This window comes from Pelophylax lessonae (genome assembly GCF_965119305.1).
Source record: "Pelophylax lessonae genome assembly, chromosome: 2".
Taxonomy (NCBI): Eukaryota; Metazoa; Chordata; class Amphibia; order Anura; family Ranidae; genus Pelophylax; species Pelophylax lessonae.
This window is the reverse complement of record NC_138769.1, coordinates 323,422,581-323,431,136: the sequence shown is the minus strand read 5'-3', so window position 1 is coordinate 323,431,136 and position 8,556 is coordinate 323,422,581.

Below are 8,556 nucleotides of genomic sequence, written 5' to 3'. Positions count from 1 at the left end.
AGCGGGGACCAACCTCCTTGGGCTGATCTGGGTACTGTCGTCAGACTGCTGAGTGGCGGCTGTTGCTACCTCCTCTTCCTGATCCGATGCCAAGAATGGCTGCGAATCAGAAATGTCTTGTGATGGATCGGAAAATAATTCCTGTGACTCAAGCGGAGGGTATGTGGTGGTGTTGGTGGTGGTATCTTTGGGGGTGCACACAGCAGAGAGTGAAGAAGGTGTAGATAGAGAGGATGAGGAGGGTGCAGAAGAGGAAGGCTGAGTGAGCCACTCAACCAAGTCTGGTGCATCCTTTGAAGTAATTGAACGCACCTTCTGCAACTTCCCACTTTGGCTCCGGCCTGGTGCTCCGGCCTGGTGCTCCTGCCTTACCCCTACCACCCCTGCAGAAGGGCCTGCCTCTTCCTCTGTCAGTCATTTTTTAAATGACCCTGTGACAAAAGTCTCTAGAGAAGAGCAGTATATGTGGAAGAAGGTATATAACACTCCGCTTCAATCTGTCGTTTTGGGGGGCCACTGGTCTATCACACCAGTTATAATACTTTTTTCCAGTAACGTTTGTCACTGTGTGTAGCAGAGGGAACGGTACCTGATCCGAAGCCGGAGTGTAGAGAGGGCTCCCCTTGCGGCTAGGTGCAGAGCATCCCTGGAAGTGGGACAGAGAGTGCTGTGCCCGAAGTAGCACGGGTTGCCGGTTGGGATGGCCAGATAGAGGCAGGAACCGGTTGGTGGTAAAGTCCAAGGCAGATCTGGAACACTTGGCAAGCCAGGCAGACGTGCTGCAGGAACAAAAGTAAGCCGGGTAATGCACGGGAACACTGGTAAAGCGAAGTCAGGAGCCAAGCCGGGTCAGACACTGGAGAAGGCAGGAGAGAGTCCAGAAACACGCCAAAAGGTCAGGAGCCAGGGGTTCAAGAGAGTCAAGGTCAAGCAATCCGGGTCGGCAGCAGGAAGTCAAAGATCAGTAAGCAAACAAGGCACAGGGAACACAGGAGGCTGACGATCATCCAGCAGCTAGTAACTGTAGCTGCTGGCTTTAACCACTTAAGCCCCGGAAGATTTTACCCCCTTCCTGACCAGGGGGTATTTTGCGATTCGGCACTGCGTAACTTTAACGGACAATTGCGCGGTCGTGCGACGCTGTACCTAAATGAATTTGGCGTCCTTTTTTTCCCACAAACAGAGCTTTCCTTTGGCGGTATTTGATCACCTGTGCGATTTTTTGATCACGCGCTATAAACAAAAAAAGAGCGTAAATTTTGCAAAAATAGCAATATTTTTCCCTTTTTTTTATATGAAATTCCCCCCAAAAAAAATGTAAAAATCAAAATTTTTTAACATTTTCGGCCAATTTGTTTTATGCTACCTATGTTTGGTAAAAAAAATCGCAAAAAGCATATTTTGATTGGTTTGCGCAAAAGTTATTGCGTTTACTAACTAAGGGAAAGATTTTTGTCATTTTTGTTGTTTTTTTTTTAACGCGTAATGGCGGCGATCTGCGATTTTTTTTGCGGTACTGTGACATTGCGGCGGACAGATCGGACCCTTGACTGACATTTTTGACACTTTTGGGGTTACCAGTGACATTTCTACAGTAATCAGTGCTATATATATGCACTGTTACTGTAAAAATACACTGGTAGTGAAGGGGTTAACTTTATTTGAGAGGGAGGGGCTGTGTGTGTCCCTAGGGGCGTGATTCTAACTGTGATTGGCTGTGGCTTCAGCTGTATGCAGAGTGATCAACGGATCTACATAGTAGATCCATATGATCATCTCTCATACAGAGGGAAGAATGACAGGCAGCTTGTTTACACAAGCTGCCTGACTTTCTCCCTCTCCCCCTCCGATCGCAGAGTGGCCGGCGGACATCAGGTCCGCCGGTCACACGCGCGGAGGGGTCTGTGACCACGCGGGAGCGGGAGCGCGCCTCCGGCGGTGCGCGCTCGCTCCCTAGACCCTCACAAGCTAGTGACGTAGCCCTACGTCACTTTGCCTGTGAGGGGCTGACCGCCGCCGTAGATAGTCGTGCGGCGGTCGGCAAGTGGTTAAATAGGCTGTTTGGTGCCAAGCGCCATTACGCACGGCGCACGCGCGTGCGCACTGGCGCCCGCACATTCCTGACGGGGTTTGCCCGGAATTGGCCGCGCATGCGCATTCGCGCGAATGCGCGAATCCGCTGATTGGCCAAACTGTTGGTAGTTCCCTGACACAAAATTTCTGCAGTACCCAAATACACTATTATGAATGTATATTGTTATAGAACACCCCGCTTCAATCTGTCGTTTTGGGGGGCCACTGGTATATCACACCAGTTATAATACTTTTTTCCAGTAACGTTTGTCACTGTGTGTAGCAGAGACAACGCAGCAAAACAGAAAAAAAATACACTATAATGAAAGTATATATATACCACCCCACCTGATGATGTGAGATTGAGACGCGAAATGCATTGTGGTCCTTACTGATACCCGGAAACACAGAGATCCAGCGACGTCATATCCTTCCTGCTTGAAGCGCACGCCGCAGCTGCTACCACGCTACCAGGGCTGTAGAGCTTTCTTTGGATTCAGGTCTGGACTTTGACTTGGCCATTCTAACACCTGGATATGTTTATTTGTGAACCATTCCATTGTAGATTTTGCTTTATGTTTTGGATCATTGTCTTGTTGGAAGACAAATCTCCGTCCCAGTCTCAGGTCTTTTGCAGACTCCATCAGGTTTTCTTCCAGAATGGTCCTGTATTTGGCTCCATCCATCTTCCCATCAATTTTAACCATCTTCCCTGTCCCTGCTGAAGAAAAGCAGGCCCAAACCATGATGGTGCCACCACCTTGTTTGACAGTGGGGATGGTGTGTTGAGGGTTATGAGCTGTGTTGCTTTTACGCAAACATAACGTTTTGCATTGTTGCCAAAAAGTTCGATTTTAGTTTCATCTGACCAGAGCACCTTCTTCCACATGTTTGGTGTGTCTTCCAGGTGGCTTGTGGCAAACTTTAAACGACACTTTTTTATGGATACGTATCTTTAAGAAATGGCTTTCTTCTTGCCACTCTTCCATAAAGGCCAGATTTGTGCAGTATACGACTGATTGTTGTCCTATGGAAAGAGTCTCCCACCTCAGCTGTAGATCTCTGCAGTTCATCCAGAGTGATCATGGGCCTCTTGGCTGCATCTCTGATCAGTCTTCTCCTTGCATGAGCTGAAAGTTTAGAGGGACGGCCAGGTCTTCGTAGATTTGCAGTGGTCTGATACTCCTTCCATTTCAATATTATCACTTGCACAGTGCTCCTTGGGATGTTTAAAGCTTGGGAAATCTTTTTGTATCCAAATCCAGCTTTAAACTTCTCCACAACAGTATCTCGGACCTGCCTGGTGTGTTTCTTGTTCTTCATGATGCTCTCTGCGCTTTAAAAGGACCTCTGACACTATCACAGTGCAGGTGCATTTATACAGAGACTTGATTACACACAGGTGGATTCTATTTATCATCATTAGTCATTTAGGTCAACATTGGATCATTCAGAGATCCTCACTGAGCTTCTGGAGTGAGCTTGCTGCACTTAAGTAAAGGGGCTGAATAATTTTGCACGCCCAATTTTTCAGTTTTTTATTTGGTAAAAAAGTTTGAAATATCCAATAAATTTTTTTCCACTTCATGATTGTGTCCCACTCGTTGTTGATTCTTCACAAAAAATTACAGTTTTATATCTTTATTTTTAAAGCCTGAAATGTGGCAAAAGGTCACAAAGTTCAAGGTGGCGGAATACTTTCGCAAGGCACTGTAGTATACACTATTATACAGTGATATGAGGATTTTTCCTCATAGTATACACAGTTATATGGTGATGTGAGGATTTTTCCTCATGATATACACTATTATACAGTGATATGAGGATTTTTCCTCATATTATACACTATTATATGGTGATGTGAAGATTTTACCTCATGGTATAGTATTGTAGCACCCTCCTAGGTAGGTGCTAGGAAAGAGTATATAAGTGGCCCTGTCTGCATATCAGGGGGGCCTGATCATTTAGTTAGGCTGTCACATGTTTCCAGGTGTGACCTGTTGAGCCTGGGGAGTCTCCCCACTGTTTCCATTAAGGGCTCTTATTGGACAGTGGAGGAAACCCAGCCAATAGCACACCAGGGCTTATGGCTATCTCAGTGGGCGGAGTCTGCCGCAATGCACCCTGGAATGAGTTATAAGTCTGAGGAGAGCATGTGACAGGGCATCTTTGGCGGGAAGCATAGTCCCAGGAGGAGGGTGATGGCTGTCTCTCCTCCTGTCAGCACTAGTGAGGGTGTCCTGGGCAGTCAGCCTGGAGGACGAAGGTTAAGCTGGGCTGCAGAGAGGGATACAGAGTGCTGTGGACCGAGTGAAGCTGCTGGGAAAAAACAGTGTCGTAAGTACTTGAAACTGCCCAGGGGTCTGCCTAGGAGAGGGGGCCACTCCAGTAGGTCAGAGGGATCCAGGAGCCAGCTAACCAGTAGAGGAAGGCTTAGGAAAGGGGGTGCCAGTGTCTAAGCCCTGAAGATAAGTGAGTGAAAGGGGGCGCCGGTGGGGCCCTGAAGTGTTCAGCAGCACAGCAGTAGTTCAAGTAGCTACCTCAGCAGGAGTGCTTAAGGGAGCTCAAAGAGGACTTCTTTATGCAAGAAAGCAGTCCAAAGTCAGTTTGGAGTTAACAGGCAGCAAGCAGGGCCGGCGTTGGGGGGGGGCAAACTGGGAAACTGCCCAGGGCCCCGAATGTCCAGGGGCCCCGTGTCACTGTCAGTCAGGGCCGGACCGGGCAGACCGGGCAGTGTCCCGACTCCCGGTGGGCCACGGCGCTCAGAGTCATCAGATACAGACACTAGAAGAAGACGATCCCTCACTGCGGGCGGCCGCCGGCCGGTGTACTTGCCAACTACACAGGCTCCGCGGCCAATCAACCTTCTGCTCAGGGGGGGGTGTGAGTCACACCCCCTTGAGCAGAAGGCTGATTGGCCGCGGAGCCGGTCCGGAAGTCAAGGTGTGTGTGTTCCTTCCCGCGGCCGCCGATGATCACTGAAGCAGCCGCTGCAGATGGGAGCTCCTTCAGCCCGACTCCGGGCTGCTCGCGCGGGGGGGGGGGGGGGGGGGGGTGGGCGGCGGGCGGCGGGGAGAGGGAAGGTAAGAGACTGCCTGTGCACCCCCCGGCCGTGTGTGCTGAATAGGAGGGGGATGGGACAGCTCAGCTGCATATAGAAGATTTGATGTTTCCTTATGCCGCTGGATGGATGGATGGATTCTTCTCCTCCCTTCTGCAGGCATTCTCCGGCTGCAGGAGAAATATGGAAATATCAATTTCTCTATATGCAGCTGAGCTGTCCCATCCCCCTCCTATTCAACTTCTTTTACTGCCCCCCAGTGATCTTAGCCCCCCTAGTGATCTTAGCCCCCCCCCAGTGATCTTAGCCCCCCCTAGTGATCTTAGCCCCCCCCCCCAGTGATCTTAGCCACCCCAGTGATCTTAGCCACCCCAGTGATCTTAGCCCCCCCCCCGTGATCTTAGCCACCCCAGTGATCTTAAACCCCCTGTATTTTTTACCCCCCCCCCCCCCCGCCCTGTGCTCCTTAGCCCCCCCATGCTCTTCAAGTCCCCACAGTCCTTTTCATCTCCCCCTATGCTCTCTGGCTCCCCCAGTGCTCTCCACCCCCCCGTGCTCCCTGGCTCCCCCTAAGTGCTCTCCAGTCTCCCCCCCATGCTCTCCATCCCCCTGGTTTTCCCTGCCCGCCACCCCCCCCCAGTGCTATCCACACCCTGCGCCTTCCAACCCCCCTGCAATGCTTTCCAAACCCCCCCCCCCCTTAATTCTCTCCAATTCCCTCCCCCCTTGCCCTTCAGCTCCTCCAGTGCTATCTGCTTTCCCTGTGCTCTCCGGCCCCCCTAGTGTCCTATCTTCTATCATGTCTGCAGTCTCTGACCTTCTCTTGTATCACATCTGCAGTCTCTGGACCATCTCCTGTACTATGTCTGCAGTCTCTGACCATCTCCTGTATCGTGTCTGCAGTCTCTGACCATCTCTTGTATCATGTCTGCAGTCTCTGACCATCTCTTGTATCATGTCTGCAACCTCTGACCATCTCTTGTATCATGTCTGCAACCTCTGACCATCTCCTGTATCATGTCTGCAGTCTCTGACCATCTCTTGTATTACGTCTGCAGTCTCTGACCAGCTCTTGTATCACGTCTGCAGTCTCTGACCAGCTCTTGTATCACGTCTGCACTCTCTGACCAGCTCTTGTATCACGTCTGCACTCTCTGACCATCTACTGTATCACGTCTGTAGTCTCTGACCATCTCTTGTATCATGTCCTCAGTCTCTGACCATCTCCTGTATCATGTCCTCAGTCTCTGACCATCTCCTGTATCATGTCCTCAGTCTCTGACCATCTCCTGTATCATGTCTTCAGTCTCTGACCATCTTCTGTATCATGTCCGTGGTCTCTGACCATCTCTTGTATCACGTCTGCACTCTCTGACCATCTACTGTATCACGTCTGTAGTCTCTGACCATCTCTTGTATCATGTCCTCAGTCTCTGACCATCTCCTGTATCATGTCTTCAGTCTCTGACCATCTCCTGTATCATGTCCTCAGTCTCTGACAATCTACTGTATCATGTCCTCAGTCTCTGACCATCTACTGTATCATGTCCTCAGTCTCTGACCATCTCCTGTATCATGTCCTCAGTCTCTGACCATCTCCTGTATCATGTCCTCAGTCTCTGACCATCTCCTGTATCATGTCCTCAGTCTCTGACCATCTCTTGTATCATGTCCTCGGTCTCTGACCATCTCCTGTATCATGTCCGTGGTCTCTGACCATCTCTTGTATCAGGTCCGTAGTCTCTGACCATCTCTTGTATCATGTTTGCTGTCTCTGACCATCTCCTGTACTATGTCTAGTGGAAACACTCTGCAGCCACACCGCACAGCACACCCAAGGTAAGTGGAGGACTGGAGAGAGTAGTGACTTCTACTTAGGGATCTATTTTGCAGATAGGCTGGGCTGGCACTGGCAGCAACAATTTTATTCAAAGAAATCAGGATTTCTTCTGCAAATATACTGGCACTGGCAGCAACAATTTAATTCAAATCAGGATTTCTTTTGCAAATAGGCTGGCCTGGCACTGGCAGCCAGGCATAGTACTAGTCTAGTACAATGCCTGCCAGTGCCTTGTCTGATCTGATGATGTCACTGCCAGGCTATTTGCAGAAAAAATCCTTATTTTTCCTCATTTTTTGATCATGTGTCATGATGACATTGGTTTTGGTAATTGTCTGACTCTGATGCCAGCCTATTTGCAGAAGAAATCCTGATTTGAATAAAATATTTGCTGCCAGTGCCAGCCTACCAGGCTATTTGCAGAAGAAATCCTGATTTGGATAAAATTGTTGCTGCCAGTGCCAGCCTACCAGGGGCTGATCTGAGGTGTGAAGGTGCAGAAATTGGGGTGATCTGAGGTGTGAAGGTGCAGGAATTGGGGTGGTCTGAGGTGTGAAGGTGCAGAAATTGGGGTGATCTGAGGTGTGAAGGTGCAGGAATTGGGGTGATCTGAGGTGTGAAGGTGCAGGAATTGGGGTGATCTGAGGTGTGAAGGTGCAGAAATTGGGGTGGCCTGAGGTGTGAAGGTGCAGGAATTGGGGTGGTCTGAGGTGTGAAGGTGCAGAAATTGGGGTGGCCTGAGGTGTGAAGGTGCAGGAATTGGGGTGGTCTGAGGTGTGAAGGTGCAGAAATTGGGGTGGCCTGAGGTGTGAAGGTGCAGGAATTGGGGTGGTCTGAGGTGTGAAGGTGCAGAAATTGGGGTGGCCTGAGGTGTGAAGGTGCAGGAATTGGGGTGGTCTGAGGTGTGAAGGTGCAGAAATTGGGGTGGTCTGAGGTGTGAAGGTGCAGGAATTGGGGTGGTCTGAGGTGTGAAGGTGCAGGAATTGGGGTGGTCTGAGGTGTGAAGGTGTAGAAATTGGGGCTGATCTGAGGTGTGAAGTTGCAGGAATTGAGGCTGATCTGATTTGTGAAGGTGCAGAAATTGGGGTGGTCTGAGGTGTGAAGGAGCAGGATTTGGGGTGATCTGAGGTGTGAAGGTGCAGGAATTGGGGCTGATCTGAGGTGTGAAGGTGCAGGAATTGGGGTGATCTGATTTGTGAAGGTGCAGAAATTGGGGTGGTCTGAGGTGTGAAGGTGCAGGAATTGGGGTGGTCTGAGGTGTGAAGGTGCTTGAATTGGGGTGATCTGAGGTGTGAAGGTGCTTGAATTGGGGTGGTCTGAGGTGTGAAGGTGCAGAAATTGGGGTGATCTGATTTGTGAAGGTGCAGAAATTGGGGTGATCTGATTTGTGAAGGTGCAGAAATTGGGGTGGTCTGAGGTGTGAAGGTGCAGAAATTGGGGTGGTCTGAGGTGTGAAGGTGCAGAAATTGGGGTGATCTGATGTGTGAAGGTGCAAAGCTCACTTGATTTCTTATTTATTCTATTTAATGTTATTTAATTAAAGCATATTTTCATGTAGTTGTATGTTTTATTTGGCTAAATT